The sequence below is a fragment of the Haliotis rufescens genome, unplaced genomic scaffold (genome assembly GCF_023055435.1).
Source record: "Haliotis rufescens isolate VD_foot unplaced genomic scaffold, xgHalRufe1.0.p SCAF_2, whole genome shotgun sequence".
Lineage (NCBI taxonomy): Eukaryota > Metazoa > Mollusca > Gastropoda > Lepetellida > Haliotidae > Haliotis > Haliotis rufescens.
Genome location: NW_025963890.1, coordinates 47,258,838 through 47,282,879, shown reverse-complemented (window position 1 = coordinate 47,282,879; position 24,042 = coordinate 47,258,838). Strand labels below are relative to the sequence as shown.

The following is a 24,042-nucleotide window of genomic DNA, read 5'->3' as shown; positions in this document are numbered from 1 at the left end:
GGATCGGGTGGTCAGGCTTGCTGACTTGGTTGATGCATGTCATCGTATCCCAATTGTGTGGATCGATGCTCGTGATGTCAATCACTGGATTGTCTAGTCCAGACTCGATTATTTACAGACTGCCGTCATATAGCTGGAATATTGCTGAGTGCGGCGTTAAACAACAAAAAGACAAACAAAAAACTTTGACCTTTCTGGTACTACTTTTGGTTCATTCATTCATTAACAAGAATGTATACTTTACATTGTAATTTATTCATTGAAAACCAAATTTGTACACCTGATGCATGTTCGTAGGTACATAAATGGGTCATGGATTACATACACGTTTCACATAGAATTTAATATTATGGGTCTCGATTGGCGAAGAAAACATTTCGTGTAGAATCGCCTGTTGCCAGATAAACTGAAAGAAATGGCCAAGAAAGGAAATAATTAGCTCCAAAAAATCAATTAGGCCTTTGAAAATCCATGAAAACAAGCTGAAAATTGATGAATGCGGTCCTACTGCACTTGGTGTGGTTCTAAGAAGAATAGATGAGCAGATGTATGAACGTTATGTCTACCAATATATAGCAGATAGTGGGCTACCTACCAAACTCCGAATTTTGAATCTTACAATTTTCATTATATGCGCTAAATTGTGCTTGTCAAATGGTGCTGCTAGATCTACATTCATGAAATCCGTCATGTGTTAAGACTTACACTGGCGATAATCATCGCGATGAGGACTGTTTCTTGAATTTACTTGAACTACTAACTTGTCTTTTAGCTCATTGTTTATATATAGAATACTAAACGAGCTCCCGTGTTATACCAATTTCATGAAACGAGTGAATAGTTGTGGTATCAGACACCACAACTATTCACGAGTTTTATAAAATTGGTTTTACACGGGAGCGAGTTTAGTATTTTATTTCTCTCTTGCCATTTATAACGTTTTTAGAATTATACTGTTGAGTATGAATAGGCTGACACCTACACGATCCACGGCATAGTCCAATTGAGTTTAAAAGAGTAATACTTCAAACACGTCAAAAGTTGAAACGTATGAATTTAATACCATACAACGGTCCACCTTTAGAATTCACAAAATTATCGTAGGGCTAAGACTTTCGCAACTCACATACTTTAACTTAGACTAACGACTGTCGTTGCGCTACAATACGATCGCCTTGTTGAGCAGGCCTTGCACCTCAAAGTTTACAATAACGTCACAATACCCGATGACCTAATTTGTGGAATTTTTTTGCAAGATCCATCGGCGAAACAATGCCATGTGACGTCAGCCTAGCAACAAGGTTGCTGGGGTCATCGAGTGTGCATAAGCTCCTCTCAGTGATCTATCAACTCCACACTCAATGTCGTTGAATAAGCCAAGGAATGTTGAGAGCTTTCAATATTAATTTTTTCGTGAAACGTGTTCCGAGAGTACATGAGCACGCGTTTTGGTATTACACAATGTGTAATACAGCTGTATGTTTATTAAACGGGTGATCTCTTCACGGGCAAGTAATAAAGGATAGTTCAGTCTAGTGCGCTATATGAACACTGAAGAAGCTTGACGACCTGTGTGTAGTCGCGACGGTTCAACAAGTATAAATCACAAAGAGGGAATGACATTTTGCCATTTGGTTTCATTTCCCACTTAAGTCAGCGGTCTCTAAATTCGCTCCAAGAGATATGTATGCGGGAAGTGGTGCGGTTCTATGTAAACATTTTGCATACTTTGTACTAATGCCCACTTTGCTCACGTGGACATGGCGTAATTATGTTGGTAATAACTCAAAATAATCGTGGGTAATAAATAAGATATATCATATCAGGTTTATTTATACCAGGACATGCAAAAACTAATTTCACTTGGTATGAAATTGAAAGCTCGTGAATAAACCACCCGCTTAATAACAATACACCTTTAATAGCATTGTTTCATAACATCACCAGCTGGTCATTCTAATAGAAGGGTCGGCAGCACTGCGGAACTTACTCTGTTTACAGGCGGGCAATCTTCTTCCGACAAATGCAACTATTTTTCACAAAACACCAGAGATACAGAGACACACACATCTCACAACTCGCTGTGTACTATTGCCATATTCAACTTCATTTTCCCGTGACGTTTGCAGTTGCCTGTGAGTGAGTGAGTATGGTTTTACGCCGCTTTTAGCAATATTCCAGCAATATCACGGCGGGGGAAACCAGAAATGGGCTTCATACATTGTATCCATGTCGGGAATCGAACCCGGGTCTTCGGCGTGACGAGCGAACGCTTTAACCACTAGGCTACCCGACCACTCAAGGTGCCTATGAACTATCACAGATTGAAATAGTGAGTATGTATATCTACGAACTCTTACTTTTGTTTTGTAGTAGTGCAAACATCGTGTCATTATAAGATTAGAGCTTCACTAATAAACAAAACATTATGTCGAAACATCATCGCCGTGTCTACTTACGACCTTGAACTTCGTGTTGCAAATGAGAGTAGCGCCCCTTGGGCCAAGTGGAGGGTTGTTAGAAATGTCCTCATGTCAACCGATGCAATCTCGTGTCGTGAATCTTTCGTGCTCCGAATTTGTCAAAATGGTGTAGCTTAACCGTATTCACTTCCATAACATATAAGCCATCTGCTGACTCGTATGAAATCATATAGAAAACATGATATCAATGACTCGATCGACTCTGAACGACTCGTGCTCCCCTAGTCTACACTGAACTCACGACAGTGCAGATGTTTCTCACCTTGTGATGTTGTGCATAGAAATACCATTATGAACATGTTTTAAAATCGGCATCTTATCGTTTCTTTTAATCGAGATCGGAGAAAGCTGCGCAGGCACTGTATTGCAAGGTGGATCAGTCGAGGTCAGCTACAAAATTAATGTTGTTTATCATCCAACAGTGGCGCCCACAGGAGATATCGCTTGGTTGAGATCAAGCGATGTCTACACAGTAGATATCGCTGCAATGAAATTGCATCACATATGATTTGCAGACCATTGTGACGTCATTGGTTGCCATGACGTCATAATCAAATTACATCACTAATGGCTCTGCTACTGAAGCTGTTGGCAGTACTTTTTACACTAAGACACTGCTTATAACTGTCTACAAACAGAAATAAGTTGGAAGAATTCTGTTGGATGATAAATATAATCTCACCATCGTGACTTTTATATATAAAATATTTCAACACTCGTTGATATATTTGATAACAAAAGACACTCGAGTGAGCTTCTCTATATCCATACGCCACCCAGTACCTGCAACGTCTTGTTACAAAGTTGAATCTCGATAATTTTCAAACCTTTAGTGAGTTATAAATAAATTACTACACCCGTCCCCGTTAGATGCTGTTTTATTACAGTGCATTTCAAAACGTAAACGAGCGAAACTGGTTTTGAAACACAACGGGATTAATTTAGTAATCTACTGTTACAAGACGACGACCAGTCAACCAGACGGCTATATTTTGTAATGAGTAACGACCGTGAAAGGCTAGACAAACATCTAGCCTCTGAAATGAACATATCGTACAGAAAGAACAGTTGTTAAGTTATTTTAATAATAATATAATAAAAGGGAGCCCAGTAATCTAGACTTGCCAAACATTATAGACTTGCATGGGCTGTATTTGATATATATTTGTATCAGGGTCTGTAAGAAAGACTAGTGAAAGGCGAAAGTCGTAAGAGGCGACTAACGGAATCGGATGGTCAGGCTCAGTGACTTGGTTGATGCATGTTATCGTATCCCAATTTTGTAGATCGATGCTCATGAGGTCAATCACTGGATTGTCTGGTCTAGACTGGATTATTTAGAGACCGCCGTCATATAGCTGGAATATTGCTGAGTGCGGCGTTAAACAACAAACAAACAAACAAACAAAATGAGTAATAATCAGTGACAAACGACCGGACCGAGGTCAATGCATTTCAGATTATTACACTTTGGTCGTGTTGCATCGGAACTTTCTGAATGTTGTTTAACGCCACACTTGGTGATATTCCAGTTGTATGGTACCATTCAATATGTTTCTAAGCGTTATTTTCCTGGGCCCCGTTACACAAAGCGATCGTAGCGCTCCGACAGCCGTAAGTCTATGTTAAAGTATTGGACGTGAGATCACTTAACACTCAGACAGCTTTGTGGAGCGGGCCACTGGCGCCTATACTGTTTCAGAAAATACCACCGTTCACAGAGCAGCGCATAAGTTATTTCTGAAATAAACCAAACATCCCGAATAGCATGCAATAAAGTGGTATTATTTTTACTTATATTTTGCACTTCTCCAGACAAAAACACAATATCACGCCAGACAAAATATAATATCGCCCGACCAGACAATTTATATATAAGTCGAATATTATACCAGGGAGATGATAAAACCATAAACTTCAAAAACATAGAACTGGCAATATAAACTTTTATCAGCTAATCAGGTTTTGTAATCGAAAACATAAGACGCAGGCAGTACAATAAATCGCGGATCTACCTGTGCACACCTGACAGTCCAATGTTGATACGGACTATAGGTAGAAGTCGCCATATTCCTAGAAGCCCAAACAGCGCCATCTCGCGGTATCTACCGTGTAGTGGCGGACGCCAGTTCTTGGTTACTTCCCGGTGTTCACACTTACGGATAGCAACTCGCCAATTACGTCACCATGTGAGGACGCTACCCGGACTATACAAATTAGTGGTAAGAGTGTTGCCCATTGTCTTATGCTAGATTCTGTTATCCTGTTACGGAGTTAAACGACCTGAGCTGGCATGTACGGGTAGCAGGTCCCGTAAGGTGCGGGCTGACGTCTGCTTGCACAGCCAACGAAATGACTAACTCACTCGTTTCTCAGCTTTCGTAAGGTATTCGTTAAAGTCTGCTAAAATTGGCATCACCTTCTGCTTGTAAAGCAATGATTGTCAGAACAACGTTGGCACTGGCAGTGAATGTGCTGTAACAAGTCTGGCGATGAGGGGAGGGAGGGGCAGATTTTTTTTTTGGGGGGGGGGGGGGGGGGGGGGGGGGCAGGAAGAGACCCCATGTTTATTTATTCACCATGTCATTGAATGTGCACTGTAAACCTTTTCTTTATTTTGAAGGTACAGATTTGTCAATATAAAAAACCAACAGCCCATGTGTCTGTGAAACAAATTGTTAAGTGTATTTGAGTTAGTTCACTGTTCAATTCTATTGGCTATATAAAGGTGTCATTGTGCAATACATACCTGGATATAACGGATACATATGTTCAAATGTATCTTGCTTGAAAACACACACACACACACACACACACACACACACACACACACACACACACACACATATATATATATATATATAATATATATGTATACATATATATACATATATACTCTTGATGAAATTTACTGGACATTTAATTGTTGAACTTACTATCAACATTATGTCAAGCTGTTCAGTTAAGTTAAGTTAAATATCTAACCTTTAACTCCAGCATTAAAAGTGTTTATCCTACATACGTGTCTTTTTATTGCTTTAGATTATTTACAATGTTAAAAAACGAAACTGTGAAAACTAAGACTACATTTGAGGATTTATACAATGTTGCCAGTCTATTGTGTAAAGGACAGGAAGTATCATTCATCACAGAACATGAATCAACAAATTGTGTTTATGTTTAGATATTGCATCATAAATGTAAATGTTTTTCTTTCTTTAGCTGTTATTTCTGTATATCTGGCAACGTTTACGAGACGTAGAAGTGTCAGCTTTAACATTACAGTTTCTGGTGACATCAGTATGTTGTTTTTCATACTGGAGCAAACAGTCTCCTAAAAGACGTATTCAGTTAGCTTTGATTTTAGATGGGGAAAAAACACATTTTCCTAGAAGTTTTGCAGTGATAACTAGATAACTAGGCACTGATTAATGTTTTTGTTGATTAAGGGAGAGATTAGCCTCATTGTCAGGGACGATCATTGATTTTCAACATTTGTTGTGGTATGATATGATATTCCAAGGAGAAACGTGTTAATTCATCACATTGGTTGATAGATTGATTTAGACTGTGATTGTCAGGGGATGTATGGTATTGATCTGCAAATAAAACACAGGAAGTGGTTTAAGACTACACTGTATTAAAGTTTCATGAAGAATGTTTGTCATAATACACGGTGGAATAATTACAAAGTGTTTTTTAGAGATGAATATGTGCTTCATATTGTACAGGGATAAACATAAATAACACAATAAGTTAATTATTAGTTTATAATTACATATTTTCAATAATGTAAGGCAGGATTTATTTATTTATTTATTTATTTATTTATTTATTTATTTATTTATTTATTTATTTATTTATTTATTTATTTGTTTGTTTACAAACTGTTCAAGTCAGCTGTTGACATCAACTGACAATGGATGTAATTCATAGGCAGCTGAAATCTCTGGTATGACTGTGTATGGTGTTTTTTAACATGTAGAGACAGAAAAGCGAAACATAGTGTTTTTCTTTATCTGTAGGGGATAAATGTTGTGATGTGGGGTAACGAGGGGGGTTGGGAAATCAAATTATTAGTTTATTATAGTATGCCAATAAATACATTATTCTATAGTAATGAAATGAATTTAATTACATGCATGGTATTTTTTCGTCTGTGATTGTGATGATCATGATCATAAAGTTACGATATAGGTTATAGATGATGTGCACATTCTAATTTGTAGGTGATATGCACATATACTTCAAAAACACATTATAACTATGATACCACATACGGGTAGGTGACATGGATGTGTAATGTACTTGTGAAATGTTGGAATGTCATGAAGTCAGTAGGTTTGAACTATTAGGTGACACATGTGAAGACCAATGCTCTCTATGAGCCTAAAGTTACCTGGTCACTATTTGATGCCAGCTTTGTTGGTTACAATGGGTGAGTGAACATGTGCGTGGTACCACGATATAACACATCAGTGACACATCATGTTACACCTAGATCATGTGGACGATATATAGAGATAGCACATGGTTATAATACATTGGTAGGACATAGGTATAACACATAGACAATATATTGGTATAACATATAGACAAAATATTGGAATAAAATATTGACCCTTTACTACTGATTTAACATATAGCCAATGCATTGGTATAATGTAAAGACAGTGTATTGATTTAACATACAGGCAATACAGGGGTTTAACATTCGACAATACATTAGAATAACATATAGACACAATATTGATTTAACATACAGGCAATACATAGGTATAACATTCGACAATACATTAGAATAACATATAGACACAATATTGATTTAACATACAGGCAATACATAGGTATAACATTCGACAATACATTAGAATAACATATAGACACAATATTGATTTAACATACAGGCAATACATGGGTATAACATTCGACAATACATTGGAATAACATATAGACACAATATTGATTTAACATACAGGCAATACATAGGTATAACATTCGACAATACATTGGAATAACATATAGACACAATATTGATTTAACATACAGGCAATACATGGGTATAACATTCGACAATATATTGGTATAACATATAGACGCTATATTGATTTAACAAATAGGCAATACATGGGTATGAAGTATATGGACAATATATTAGTTAATATGTATACACTATTTTGATTAAACATATAGCCAATACATTGGTATAACATATAGACCAAATATTGATTTAACAAATAGACACTGTATTGATTAAACATATAGGCAATACATTGGTATAACATATACATGATATATTGGGGTATGTGCAATACATGGGTGTACATAGTGTAGTATATAGGTAGATTTAAGAGAAATTGATTTACTCATTCTGCTGACACTTACTAACATAATAAAAATGAAAGAAAATAATCACTATTTTTTTTCATTCCACCATTGCCCATTGAATGCAATCTTCAACATTCAGCACAAGACTATCAAGACAAACTTGACTGAGACTATTGTCATGGGTACATTTTCAGATAACTTTTGAAGAAAAAGATCTGATATGTCATTTTGTTTTACATTATTATGTAACATTAAGGTTGATATACACAGGGTTGGTATATAACATATAAGGTGATATACACAGAGTTGACATATAATGATATGGTGTTAATGTTGATATACACAAGGTTGATATATGCAGGGTTGATGTGTAACATTTAAAGCTGATGTAGGCAGGCTTGACATACAGCAATAATGTTGATATACACAAGGTTGATATATGCAGGGTTGATATGTAACATTAAAGCTGATATACACAGGGTTGACATATAGCATTCATGTTGATGCACACAAGGTTGATATGTAACATTAAAGCTGATATACACAGGGTTGACATATAGCGTTAATGTTGATATACCCAAGGTTGATATATAACATTAAAGCTGATATACACAGGGTTGACATATAGCATTCATGTTGATGTACACAAGGTTGATATGTAACATTAAAGCTGATATACACATGGTTGACATATAGCGTTAATGTTGATATACCCAAGGTTGATATAACCAATAATGTTTATCTATACAGGGTTAGTATGTAGCACCAATGTTGATTTGTGCAGGGTTGACAGCTGTTTGAAACAAGAAAGCACATAGTCTCTCCTGAGTGACTGCCTCTGTTGATAATCATTTTCCAAAGATAAAGGCCAGTTCCTGTACATACCTGTCATGCTATACCTGGAGCATTATGTGTGATGTATAGCTGTGTAATGAGTTTGCAGTGAATGAGTGCTGCCACATGCATGTGAACTTCAGGATCAGGTTCAGCCATGCTTGGGTCATTCTCATTACTTCCTTAATTCATAGAGAAATATGCAGCTGTCAAGCATAAGGATAGGGTAAATAGCACACACTGAGAGTCTGTTATTCTAGTGTCTTTGAGACATCTAAGTATACTTTGAGGAAGCATTGCAGGGAGGGCAGCGGTAGAAACTAACATTTTTAGTCCACTAGTCCTTATAATGATAACATGTAGAAAACCCTTAAACATTTCTACTTGTCCTCATGATACCTTAACTATTGGGCAGTTTGGCAAGGACTACAGGACTAGTGCCTATTTCTTACGCTTGAGGGTAGGTGTTTTCCAACAAGTCTAGAATACAGCTCCCAGATTGTATTTTCATGTTAGCTATTTACTAATATAATGATACATTACTGCACAATGCTATACACAGTTTTACATTGTGTACATGATAATCTGATGCATGCAAAAGGCAAATAATTAACTGTGTGTATCTGGATCATGGTGACATGTATCACAACCACAATGTGTCTGAGAACATATTATATCACACCCTGAATAGATAGATAATGATAACATGAAATGGAGTATACTGCAAATATTCAACATGGTGTGATGGATGTATCATATTCCAAATACTGCATGGCAATATCTACCGTATCCCACCCCTTCTTGTGACTATGTATACAAGTAGGTCCTACTCATACATTGGCATTACCGTCGGAGGCAGATAGTGGTTGGTCGTTCTCAACTAGGCGAAAATAGAACTTGATGTGGATATTATTAGGTTTGATTTTTTGTGTTGCAGCACTGCACTTCTTTTGTGAACATTTAGTCATCTGCTGTTGATGGCTGAAACAGGTACACTGAGAGTGATGTTGATGGTGTTCTCATTACTGTATTGGGATGAGGATCGCTGTGTTCTGACATGTTGGCATGCCAGTCTTCATTGCAGGAACATTTGAGGAATCATTTAATGCATACATGTAAATACTGTATCAGTGGATAGAATGTATCTAAGCTGTGGAGTTCTTGTCATATTCCTGTAGTCAACCGTTTCAGCCATGATATTGGGAATTCTACTGACTTCATATTTACATGAAGATCCAAAGGCGGATCCAGGATTTTAAAAAGGGAGAAGTCCAAAATATCAAAATCCACTCTCAGATAATTTTAATATCTGCAATATACAACATTTGTTTTTTAAAGGGATAAGAGAGTCTGTTAATGTGGTATTATGCTTTTATCATTAAATTTTCGAAATTTGATTGAACCATAATTGTCACGATTGTGGTATTATGTTGGAACAGAATTGTCATCAAAATGATAAATAGGTAAGATCATTATTACTTTGATTTCTACCTTTGAAGATCTGGGTTAGAACTGATCTTCAGCAACCCATGCCATCTTAATGAGGCAAGTAGCGTGATTAGGTGGTCTGGCTCATTGCATGTTTTTCCAATTGTGTGGATCGATGCTCATGATGTCAGTCACTGGATTGTCTGGTCAGACTGCCTTCATATAGCTGGAATATTGCTGAGAGCGGCATTAAACAACAAACAAACAAAAAGAAAGTGTCAGTACTATGAACATGTCCAATACTTTCCATTAAGATATTTCAAGCCTTTAATCACAACTCATCCTTTGTCAAATATAGAATAATAACAGAACTAGGCCATCCACTTGTATATGGAGCTTATAATATAAAGATGACTGTGCCATCAGTTACTGGAAAGGGCAGTTGCTCTAGGCTTGCATATCGCACTGAAAGCTTTGTCATATCGCACAGCAACCAGTACTATATTCTTTGCACTAAACAACAACATGCCATTGAGAAGTCAGGATAAATTAATAATGAAAGTCTGAAAACAACTATCAGCCATTAGTGTCATGACTTCTACAAACAAGCCTGTTGATTTTATACATGAATCGGACGTTCGTATTATCTTTGTAAGTTCCTTGGCATGAAATGTGGAGCATTGTTTATCTATGCTATATGTAAAGCATTATGATATGTGCCATGTATGATACGTGTCGTATTACATCCTTGTCTTGGATTGTTGTGATACGAGGACTTATCCCCGGCTTATAGGTGTGTTACTGCATGACGGGTCAGTCCCTGGGATAGGAGCCACTTCAGCAGGGGATTTAACAGGCTGGAAGCATAGCGGCACCTGATTTTTGACATCTGCTTATTGGCTATGTAAATCTGATTATTGGCACTCCATTGCAACACAGGAACCTGGGAGGAGAAGTGTAAACTCTGCTAATACCACATAGCGATGAGAATGTGTCGTAAAAATAGACCCTGAAACGGATATGTTTGCGTTTTTACATATCTGCACATGACACACACTATGGTTTTTGTTCAGATATTTAGCTTCACAGAAATATTGTTTCATTTTTCATGTTAGGTCCTCGTAGGTCATAAGTAACCTTAGGCATTTTGATCACTTTGATCACTTGATGAGAAATTAATATTTGTTCCTTTTTCTAAAAATCTTTTTGACTTTATCGAAAGACATGACTTTAAGTTAGGCATTACTTAGTATGTATTTTTCTTTATTGAGGAAGTATGATTAGAACAGTCATTAACCTAAATGGATATATTTGTCAAATATATTGTTGATTTTTTTCCCCATGCTACTCGTCATTGTTGCCAAGAATGCTCAAGGCTCCACACTTGCGTTGCGAGACCACCGTAAGTAAACTGAGTGGAAACGCTTATCCCAAGTGCAGCCTCCTCAGACTGCCGATACCCACCTTGCAGCCTACCTTGTCAAACTAAGAAAAGACTGATTTGCTAGTTGTACGTTAGTATGACACTAAGACTGTTTGTTTTCAGTCTTTTTACTGATAGGTATGCCATTAGTTTAGCAAAGAAAGGAAAATTGAAGTATTCTGTGTTTGATTCAAAGTGTGGCAATTTTGAAGATGTTTATGTTGTCCTAAGTTTATTTAAGGAAGTTTCAAAACGAAATTAACATACCCTGACAACACTTGTCTTTTCATATTTTAAATAAGAACATTCATCAAACAGTGCCAAGTCAACAGTCTTGTCAATACAGTCCACAAATTGTCAATACAGTGCACAAATTTACCATTTGTAATGTAGGTAGCGTTAGCATGGTTAGATGATCATGATTTCTGCAAGATGTTGATAAAAATTAAGTGACCCTCAATGTTTATAAGCTTTTTTTGAAGCCATTTTTTGTCCCAATCTCTGAAAAAAAATAAAATTACACAACCCCACATCAAACCACACACCACAACCCCACATCAAACCACACACTCCTGTCTCCAGCCCACAACCCCACATCAAACCACACACCACAACCCCACATCAAACCACAATCCCACATCAAACATCACACCACAACCCCACATCAAACCACAACCCCACATCAAACCACACACCCCAGTCTCCAGACCACAACCCCACATCAAACCACACACCACAACCCCACATCAAACCACACACCACAACCCCCCCCATCAAACCACACACTCCTGTCTCCAGCCCACAACCCCACATCAAACCACACAACACAACCCCACATCAGATCACACACCACAACCCCACATCAGATCACACACCACAACCCCACATCAGATCACACACCACAACCCCCCATCAAACCACACACCACAACCCCACATCAGATCACACACCCCTGTCACCAGCCCACAACCCCACATCAAACCACACACCACAACCCCACATCAGATCACACACCACAACCCCCCATCAAACCACACACCACAACCCCACATCAAACCACACACTCCTGTCTCCAGCCCACAACCCCATATCAAACCACACACCACTACACCAAATCAAACCACACACCACAACCCCCATCAAACCTAACACCACAACCCCACATCAGATCACACACCCCAGTCTCCAGCCCATACACAACCCCACATGAAATTTCAATGCTCCACGGTAAGTGGACTTCAATACAATACACAAAGGCCTGTATCATGATTCATGTCCATACAAAATTTGTTTTTACTACTTACCATAGAAAGAATACCCCATATTGTTGCATGATCATAAACTTGATGTCCTGGAAGGGATTAAAAACGATTCATCAGTTGCTATTACCAGTGACGGCTGAGGTGACTCTCATGTAAGAGATTTAACTTTTTCTTTAAAATTCAAACAAAACTTTTCAGTTCATGGCCTTTCTATTCTTATTCGGGCTAATCAAGATACGTATCTTATTGTGACCATTGTATCGAGATGCATATCACATCGTGGCCCCGTATCATTGCACCCTTATTCCCCACCCCAATATTCCATAGTCATTATAGTTATTGTGTTTAGATATGCTAGTCCACAAAGATCTCCATACCTGGAGTTGCATACATATACTAATTATCGGAAGTCTTGAAAACAGCTAATGGTCTGATGGCATGAAACATTAATCTTCCATCTTTAAAGTTGGGATGCAACAAATAGACTTTTAACATGGAATTTATGAAGTAATGTTATCAGCGGTTTGAGTCTCTTAATAAGCATGAGGTAAACATGGTACAGTTTATTGTAAACATTACAAGTCATAACTAATGATTTATAGTGTGTGGTGTAGCTGGCCATTCACATCTGAACACTTAAAATTAAATGATATGGCCATGTTAAACCCTTCTCAGGTGGTGGTCGGTGTAGGTTCAAATGATGATTATCGGTAATGTTCAAATTCCACTCTCTTGAAAAGTTTCCAATACAAAAGCAAAAAATGACAATTAAATAATTTATCTAAACTCCCACAGATTATATTTTCCCAATGTCACAATAATGTAAACAAATGCATCGTGAAATCATCCGATATGAGAGTGTTTACATTTTGAGCAATTTATGTATTTCCATAAGAAATTATTGTGTGCTACTTCTGATGTCAAAGGAAGATGTTTACATATATCTTGGGTGGAGCGAATAAATAAACATTAAATAAATCCACTACTTTACATCTCAACTGAACAGACATCTAATTTCAAGTAGGTTTAAATATTTCTTAGTTAGTGTATACAGTTAATGTGGTGTCTGTTTCACATTGCAAATGTTACACCTGATTAAATAGCGTCAATCTCCTTCAACTTTACAGCCTTGCTGAGCTATATGATTAACAAATGGCTATGTGTGAAGCCAATTTCTGGTGGTGATATTGCTGGAATATTGCTAAAAGCATTGTAAAAACATACTCACTCACTAACAAATGGCTACATCTGAGCGGGACACAGTTTCATTAATAAAAGATGCACACTCACGTAATCTCTGAATAATGTGAAGGTAAATATACTTGATGAAATATTCATTCATTTGATAATGCCAACGATCTGTGTATTGTGTTTTGTTGTTGATAATGCGATGTCATTATTTGATAGGAACACTGAGTTGATAAAAGTTTAAACATTGTGAGTATTATTTCATGGGGCCATAGGCCTGCGTTGCGGAAATGTCAATCTTGTGATTGTTTGCCAAGTCAATCAGGAATCCCCAGATAGTGGGAGATAGGAATATGTGTGACGCAGGACAATAACGGAAATCCTTGCCGTTTATCTTAATATACCACTGGCATTATCATTTAAAAAATTTCAAAACTAATTACTGGTATACTTTTGAAAAATGTCTAAAAATATTTAGAAAAAAAATTGTAAAAAATGATGAAGTACAGAAGTCGGGTATCTCTTCCATTTTCTTTTCAAAAAGTCAGTCCCAATTTAAGAAGGAAATCATACATTTATCTATTCAGTTTAAACAAAATGTCAGCCATGTGTTTGAAATTTCGAAAGTTTCTTTATGTCTTACCTGTTTCACTTTTAGCTAGACGTCAGTAATCTATCATGTTTCGTTGTGAAAGTGATGCATCACAAAACTTAATTGTGCCAATGGCCTAAAACGTTCTTCTTTCATTTTGATGCACTGGAAAGCTAATACGATGTGTACATAAAACTGTTATTAAATCATTTTTAACACACTTTATGAATAGCATCATTCCACACAACGCAAGCTGTAATTGGATGTTCTTACATTAATCTGACATGTCATTATTTACTGAAATACTGTCCAAGGCATTCTAAATGCCTATAAAAGACTTACAAGGTAGTACGTTTACTCTAACTTACCCCAGTACCCATGGCCAAATGGACAGACACTGACACAATGATTGTTTATTATATAATTCTGCTTGTGGTTATAAGTGCTGCATAGTATTTGTTTACAACCTGTTTGCGAATGATGCAATAAAATACAACATGTATAAATGTCTTTTTGTTTCAATCCTGTGCATCTGTTAACAGTAAAATGGCTTGATCAATATGCCTACTTTGTCTAACCAGCAAAGTCACTCATCCCTGACTATACCTGGGTTTTCTTATTGCTACTGTTTACTTGTTTTTGAAAATTAGACGAAGCAGGTTGATGCCATTGACCCAGTGTGAAAATGTCTCACAATGTACACTGAGCTAGGGCCAGACTGTCTTGAGAGCTTTATTAATGAATTGAATGTGAAAAACATATAATAAATGAAAAGCAGTGTTTTTTTAATTCTGCTGACCAGAAATAAGTAAAATGTTTTATTCAAAAACTAATTTATCGATGCAAATAAATTACTTTAAATACTGTTATAACTTGTTGAAATGAACATGATAGTAGTGGTAGGAGAGCAGGCTGACAGTGACACACATTCTGTAGTTCCTGGTACTGTGAACACAGTCTAAACAGTCTCTACATCACTGGTTAGCAGGGTTAGTAAGACTGCCTCTGTGGTCTAATGGTAGAGCATCCACCCGGAGAGCAGAAGGTGCGGGGTTCGATTCCCAGCCGCGTCATACCAAAAGACGTTAAAAGGTGGTACTTGTTGTTACCCTGTCTGGCGCTCGGCATTAAGGGGCTAAAACAAGGACTGGTCGGCTCGGAGTCAGTATACTGTGTCTGAATGGGGTATTCATGTTAAACTGCAGCATGGTATCTCAGTGGGCTAGCACTATAAATCGGCATCAGTCTGGACTAGTACAAGCAGCCACACACACACACATACACGTGCATGCACGTCGCTATATAAGTGCAATAAACCCCATTTCATATCACCTCTGGTGAATAAGCTTGACTGTATTTACTTCAACAGAAACAACAGAAAATATAACTCAACATGTTTATAAACATTATTGTTTGTGTTGAAACATGAGTGAAGATGGATGAGGATACTATGCATTGAGATGACAAGATAGGAAATACGAAAACCCTGTAGTTAAGTAGTGATGATGTGTCAGAGTGTATGAGTGAGTGACTTTAACTGCTGTGAACAGCATTTCAGTTATATCATTGTGTGTCAGCTCAGTTTTCCAGGCCCTGTCAGCGTTCCAGGTTAGACTAGGTCCCCAGCAACCTAGGCTTGCCATAAGAGGAAACTAGATGAATGCATTGTCATACTTGGCTGTCGGCATACCCAGATGGTGTGTGAAGTTGCTCATATCATCAATCACTGGTTTATCTGGTCCAGACTTATTTGCAGGCCTGATCTCACTAGGATATTGTAGAGTGTGCCATTAAACAATGTTGAAGCAAAGGCTATATTGACATAGGCATCAGATGGTTCATCTGATGCCTAGTGCTGCAAGCTGCTGATATATTAGGCTCCATCGTAGGTATAATCAGGGATTCAAACCCATCACCAACAGGAGCTTGTACAGCTGTCAGGTCATTGACCACTCATGAGGCAGTGGAGTTTTTGTTTGTTTGTTTGTTTGTTTGTTTGTTTGTTTGTTTGTTTGTTTGTTGTTTAACGCCCCACTCAGCAATATTCAAGCAATATGGCAGAGGTCTGTAAGTAATCAAGTCTGGACCAGACAATCCAGTGATTGACATCATGCGTATCGATCTACGCAACTGGGATACGATAACATGCATCAACCAAGTCGGCGAGCCTGACCACCTGATCCCTAGGTCGCCTCTTACTACAATCAAAGTCACCTCATGGGCAAGCATGGGTTGCTGAAGACCCATTCTAACCCGGATCTTCACAGGTCGGCATATATTGAAAGGAAATTGAAACTAAGTCACACAGTAGTCCCTGTCTGTAGAGGGACCCTGACCAAGTACGATGTCTGGATACTAGCTTAACCCACCCCCTTGATACTGCCATAGAAGTCACATCTTATGAGGCACTTTATCATTATAGAATAGGAGAAAGACATTTATCATGGGTGGAAGTACAACATCTTTCTATCTCAAGGTGAATAGAATATTCATTATTCAGTAATAATAAACAATACATTCTCCACCTAACGCTCAGTGATGGAAAGAAGATTAATATTAAAACTCAGTTAATGTTTTGCTGTCTATGACTCAAGGTCTTGACAACTTATTTGCCAAATTTACAAGAAAATAAGTAGTTCGTTTCCTGAAAGAGCCTCTATCTAGAGTGAGAATCTTAATAGGTCTGCAGTGAACAAACAAAGTAAAACTATGCAGTCGTAAGACCACAGTAATTTGGTTCATCTCTCGTGTCTTTGTTCTCAATCTTAATTAGCAAATATCTTTTGCCCCTGAAATATCCTGTAAGCAGGGAATGCACATTTTTCAACTGTAATCACTGTTGTTTTTTCACAAGGTATTCAGTCTCAGGAAACTGTTTTGTATTCCTCTAAGCCTCCATTTTCCCATTGGAGGGAAACAAAGCTGTGAGTACAACAAATGTAATGCCATTAATGGATGGATCTGTCTGACTGCCAAGTTGTTAGTGGTAGCCCTGTGGTTGATGTGGTTGATGAGGTCTAGGTTTGACTCCCAACATATGTAAGGTGAGGTGAAATGGGGTTTAACGTTGCGTCCAAGATAATTGCACTTATATAGCGACGTGCATGTACGTGTGTGTGTGTTTGTGTGGCTGCTTGTACTAGTCCGGACTTATGCCGATTTATAGTGCTAGCACACTGAGATACCATGCTGCAGTTTAACATGAATACCCCACTCAGACACAGTATACTGACTCCAAGCTGACCAGTCCTTGTTTTAGCGCCTTAATGCTGAGTGCCAGACAGGGCAACAACAAGTACCATCTTTTAACGTCTTTTGGTATGACGCTGCCAGGGATCGAACCCTGGACCTTCTGCTCTCCGGGCAGACGCTCTACCATTAGACCACGAAGGCGGTCCCAACATATGTAAACTATTTGAAGCTGAGCCTCTTGTGTCAGTAGTATGGTATTGTATTGATTTGAAATTTACAATTTCTTCATAAAGGTAAAGATCCAAACAGTATTGTTACAGGATTTGTTTTTCATTCCTGAAACCATTTGTCAGTTCATCTTTCACTTGAACTGCTTTAAGCGTAGAAATGGCACTACTAGGACTGTGAGACAAATGAAGAGGAGTGAGCAGGCTGACACAGATCTGTGGCATCTGTTCTACTTCCTGACATTACAATTCCAGGATGCACAAACATGTAGACAAGATAGGTAGTTGGATAGACTGATAAGACTAGCTGGATGTGACTGAGACTAGCTGGATGTGACTGAGACTAGCTGGATGTGACTGAGACTAGCTGGATGTGACTGAGACTAGCTGGATGTGACTGAGACTAACTGGATGTGACCGAGACTAGCTGGATGTGAGTGAGACTAGCTGGATGTGACTGAGACTAACTGGATGTGACCAAGACTAACTGGATGTGAGCGAGACTAGCTGGATGTGACCGAGACTAGCTGGATGTGAGCGAGACTAGCTGGATGTGACCGAGACTAACTGGATGTGACCGAGACTAGCTGGATGTGACCGAGACTAGCTGGATGTGAGCGAGACTAGCTGGAGAGAGAGAGTGGGTTATTTGGGGAGTGAGAGAGAGTGGGTCGTTTGGTGAGTGAGACAGAGTGGGTTGTTTGGTGAGTGAGACAGAGCGGGTTTGTCTTGTGAGTGAGAGAGAGAGTGGGTTGTTTGGTGAGAGAGAGTGTGGATTATTTGGGAAGTGAGAGAGAGTGGGTTGTTTGGTGAGTGAGAGAGGGTGGTTTATTTGGTGAGTGAGAGAGAGTGGGTTATTTGGTGAGAGAGAGAGAGTGGGTTGGTTGGTGAGTGAGAGAGAGTGGGTTGGTTGGTAAGTGAGAGAGGGTGGGGTATTTGGTGAGTGAGAAAGAGTGGGTTGTTTGGTGAGTGAGAGAAGGTGGGTTGTTTGGTGAGAGAGAGAGTGGGTTGGTTGGTGAGTGAGAGAGAGTGGGTTATTTGGTGAGAGAGAGAGTGGGTTGTTTGGGGAGTGAGTGAGAGTGGGTTGGTTGGTGAGTGATAGAGGGTGGGTTGTTTGGGGAGTGAGTGAGAGTGGGTTGTTTGGGGAGTGAGTGAGAGTGGGTTGGTTGGTGAGTGATAGAGGGTGGGTTTGGGGAGTGAGTGAGAGTGGGTTGGTTGGTGAGTGAGAGAGGGTGGGTTGGTTGGTGAGTGAGAGAGGGTTGGTTGGTTGGGGAGTGAGAGAGTGGGTTGTTTGCTGAGTGAGAGAGAGTGGGTTGGTGAGTGAGAGAGGGTGGGTTGGTTGGTATTTGAGAGAGAGTGGGTTGGTTGGTAAGTGTGCGAGGGTGGGGTGTTTGGGGAGTGAGAGGATGGGTTGGTTGGTGAGTTAGAGAGGGTGGGTTGTTTGGGGAGTGAGAGAGTGGGTTGTTTGGTGAGTGAGAGAGTGGGTTGGTTGGCGAGTGAGAGAGGATGGGTTGGTTGGTGAGTGAGAGAAGGTGGGTTGGTTGGGGAGTGAGAGAGTGGGTTGTTTGGTGAGTGAGAGAGAGTGTGTTGGTTGGGAAGTGAGAGAGGGTTTATGAACTAGTGGTTCAGGATAGATGACTAGTTTGGATGGGTAAATGGATGACAATGTTGATAAGTGAATGTGGTAGGATGTGTTTGAAGATCAGCAGCAGATGTGGGGGGTCAGTATTGTCATTATCATAGTCCAGTACATTGCGCTGTTTCATCTTCTCATATGTGTAGGATGGTCACCAATAATGGGCAAAATGAATCACTACGCAGTTATAATTTTCATGCTATTATATTTGCTGTTCAGCTAGACCCTGCTCAGGGGTCAGTATTCTACTCTAAGGTTGCAGCCAATATCACTACAAGTTCCCAAATTGGAATTGAAAATTCCTCAATTGATGTTGTTATAGTTATGACCATCAATAACCAATGTTTGTAGAGAGGTCTTGTGTTTCACTGATAACAGGACCAATTATGAGGATTAAGGAGGCATTGATGCTTAGTTTTTCAGTATTGAACTGAGTGCAATGTTAAAATATTCACCAATTTAAAAAAAACATTTTTTCTGGAAAATCCTAATTTTGGAGAGAAAAAATTAAAATCCCAAATTTCTCTGCCAAGGGCAATAATTTGAGATCCTAGATAAATCCTTGTTGTACAGGAACACTGATCATAGATTGAACTGCTAATACAGGGAAATCTTGTTAATTCCTTGACCCCATCAAAACAAGTCCTTATGTAGCAGGACGTGGAGTCGTCCCACAGATGACATCCTTACCTTGTCAGCTTGCTGAAGGGGTTAACCTCTTTGGTCATGTGGACAATGCATCTGACGACCTTTGATCAGAAGGTCCGTGGTTCAAATCCCATGGTGCCAATAGGGAGCGTACCCAGTTACATTGTCTTAAATTATATTTTGATTTTTGGAGATAAAGACAACTATGTTTTTGACTGTTTTGAGAGCATTACTTGGAATCCTTTCAACATTCCCACATTGCACCCATGCATGTCAGTATAGTGGGTGCCTTAGCTATTTTGGGCTTTTGTAAACATCAAGACTTTATTCTTGGGAAGACGTTTTACTTTGCATGAATTAAGTGATGACAGGTGTTTCCTTCTCAAACAAAAATATTTCAATTTTTCTTCATGGATGTATAAATTGTTGATTGATGTCATATTCGGGGAAACAATAGGGACATGTCATTTCCCAAGGTCTGGACTAATAAGATTGTGCAATTCTTCATAGCTACTATGCACCAAGGCCTTGTCGTCTCTGTGTGAGCAGTTGTCTGGGGTGAGTGACCGGCCAGCTGACCATCCAAACCTGTTGTATTGTCCTTCGTATTGACGATCTAACCAGGGTAATACAAGGTTATTAGCCTGTCAGTCACAGCCTCAGCTGGGCACGGACACAGTGCTATGTTTACATCACCACAAAATGCCTTATATGACTAGTCGTTCCTTCAGGATATTCTGTGGCTTTGTAGGCTGGATTAGATATCTTAACTCTTAATTGTGTGATTTCTGATCACTTTGATGGCAATGCTTATGTTCTTATTAAATATAGCATCCACATGCTATCATGTTTGATTGTTTGGACAGGATATTAACCTTTGGTTGTGATGAGAATATTATGTTGTCTCGCCTCAGGGCGCCCTGGTGACTTATATGAACCTTGACAGATTTACTCTGCTCTGTCAGAGGTCTTTGAAACTATGTGGCTTCAGGGCTGGATTTTTTATTATCCTGTTTATTATCTCTTTTACAATAAAAAATAGTTCTGTTTTATGTTGATAAAATAGAAATCTGTTTTGTGATATGTTTTGTTTTGTTATATGCATGTTTTGGATTTTCCATTAAAAGTTGTGGAAAAATAATTGTAGTTATTAACAGAGCTTGTATCGATAATAATTCCAAGGTATTTCTTACATGAATTTAAGACTAAGTGATGCAGTATGTTTATGGAGATTTCAGGTAAAACTTATTTTAAAGATATTTTGGTATAGAAAGTACCACACTTAAACTAAAACAATGCTAATTCATTTTATTTGAATTAATATTTATCTGAACACTAAATTATGTTTTAGGCATAAGCAGTGTTATCAAGTTAGAAACATGTAATGTGAATGTTTATCTCAATGACAAAATATAATCAGTTTAAAATGACTCATGAAATAGCATATATCTACTATTTCGCTGATGATATCATTGAGTATCAGTTCCAGCTGTAGGGTATATCATGATATATCATAACGACAGGCTTAGTCTCTCATGACCCCAAATATCTCAGTTATTTCCCAGGTACACATTTTCCCCCCAGTAATCCTGTGAATGTTTGTAAGTTCAGTTCTGATTGAACAACGATGGGTACATTTGTACATTTGTTGTGTTGTACTTTCCCAGTACTTTTTGGCATGGAGCCCAGGTCAGACTTAAACTCTTTTGACTTGTACGGGTTTAACAAATTGCATGTTGTGTCAGAGGCCATTGAAGCGAAGAATAGGTAATAGTTTCCTACCCTGATCACTCAAGTTAATACCCCTCCATTGTCTGAAGAGCTACACTAGACACAGAGTACAGTGTATGTTCTGGCAGATTGTCATGCCTACTTGCAATGCTAGCCCCTTTGCCTTGGTAGCGTGCTAAAGTTCCCCAATACATCAAAAGCATTCTTTGGATCATCAGGTCTATAAACTGACTACATATATTCTGTCGTGTTGGTTATCAGCCTATTATGTAGCTTTTGTTTTCCATTGATAAGGACTTGTAAAGAGACATTGGTGAATGACAGATGTGACGGTAATACAGACATTTAACACCCCTGTCTTCTGGGACATGGCCAATAGCAGACAGATGAGGGGCGTAATTACTGGAGATGTTTTTTAAACGGGGTATATTGTGTGTGGAATGTTCATGACAACAAGTGATTATCGTGAGTTTTTGGCCTGATTGGAATCGTCCACATGATCTCTGTTTTCGGAGCAATCCTGCAAGTCATGCATATTCTGTTGACACCAGTGAAAGTGGTTGTTATTGCCACTGAAAGGGATCCTGGTAATTATTGTCTCTTGAGTTGCACGCATGATTGGCTGCGACTGATTGCCATCACGGCATGATCACCTGTCTGCTGGAGGTGCGTGCTTCCATAGGATCATCACCATTTTCACTGAAAGGGTAAGTGGACAGGTGTACTTGATTGTAAAAGAAATAAATTAGCCACAAAACATGTTCTGAATGTAAACATTGAGATTTAGGAAAACAGAAAAATCACCAAAATCTCCAAAATTATTCAGATAAGGACTGGTCAATTCTATTCTATCAAACAATAATAATTTCAATGAATTTTTCTGGTTCATAAGTATTTATTTTAATTAAATTCTTGGTAAGTGGAAACTTGTATACATTAAACTTGATGCAATTTGAATGTAAGTTTTTCATGAAAATATGGGCAATAACAAAGCCGATTCTACAATCACAGAGGTTTTATTTTTAAAAATAATTTTCACATATAACAATGTGTTTGAAAGGTCCCTTAGAATTGTCATAAGTAGAGTTGGCTAAATATTCAAACGCTGCAAAACCTTGTAAACTGGAACACTGGGGACTTTTGATGTGAACTGAGTTTCTTCAAGTTGAAGAAGAAACAAGGTGAGACCATAGTAGCAGTTAGGATTCTGATGAGGTTCCACAGTGGTTGCTGAGTATGAGCATCAATGACTGACCAGGTTGATTGTATGCTCTTGTACAAGTGTTTTTCCAGAGTGAGTGAGTTTGGCTGAACAATACTTTATCCTTAAGGCTTCTGAATTGTTTTACCATAAGGCACTGTGAAGAGGTGAAAAAGGATAACATTATAAAGAAAATATCAGACTGCATGCCGCTCAACGTGAAGTGCCAAAATGCAACAATGGCTGTTTTTGGTAGTTGTGTGCTGGTTAGAACCAGGGCTGACACCAAGGCTTAGAACAGGCCTGACACCAAGGCTTAGAACCAGGGCTGAAACCAAGGATTAGACCTAGGGTTGACCCCAAGGATTAGAACCAGGGCTGACACCAAGGATTAGAACCAGGGCTGACACCAAGGATTAGACCTAGGGTTGACACCAAGGATTAGACCTAGGGTTGACACCAAGAGTTAGAACCAGGGTTGACACCAACGAGTAGAACCAGGGTTGACACCAAGGATTAGAACCAGGGCTGACACCAAGGCTTAGACCTAGGGTTGACACCAAGAGTTAGAACCAGGGTTGACACCAACGAGTAGAACCAGGGTTGACACCAAGGATTAGAACCAGGGCAATTCTGGGGTTGGTACTCACAAACATCTTCCTGCATGACAGGATGACAGCCTGTACATGAAGGTACACTGATAAAGACTGCTGCTTGTATAGTTGACATACTGGATTGTCTGTTCCACAGTTGCTGACATGATCCTGTGATAGCGCTACTATTGCTGACTGGTGTATAAACAACATGCACTTGCTCACTCCTCAGACTGAGGGACATGGAGTGTGTATTCCTGACAAGCTGGACAGGCG

At 38.7% G+C, this 24,042-nt stretch overlaps 1 protein-coding gene across 2 annotated transcripts in view; it reads left to right on the top strand.

The window, feature by feature from the left end:
- The window catches only part of LOC124142211 (zinc finger protein GLIS3-like), a 112,693-nt gene that overhangs the window by 23,605 nt on the left and 65,046 nt on the right, over nucleotides 1-24,042 (top strand). The window contains exon 1 of one of the 2 annotated variants that reach the window (XM_046510541.2): nucleotides 4,561-4,705. The exons of the other annotated variant lie outside the window; for it this stretch is intronic. The gene's annotated coding sequence lies outside the window, so the exon portion shown is untranslated. Of the gene's footprint in view, nucleotides 1-4,560; nucleotides 4,706-24,042 lie in introns of those variants that run through there. 2 annotated transcript variants of the gene reach the window in all.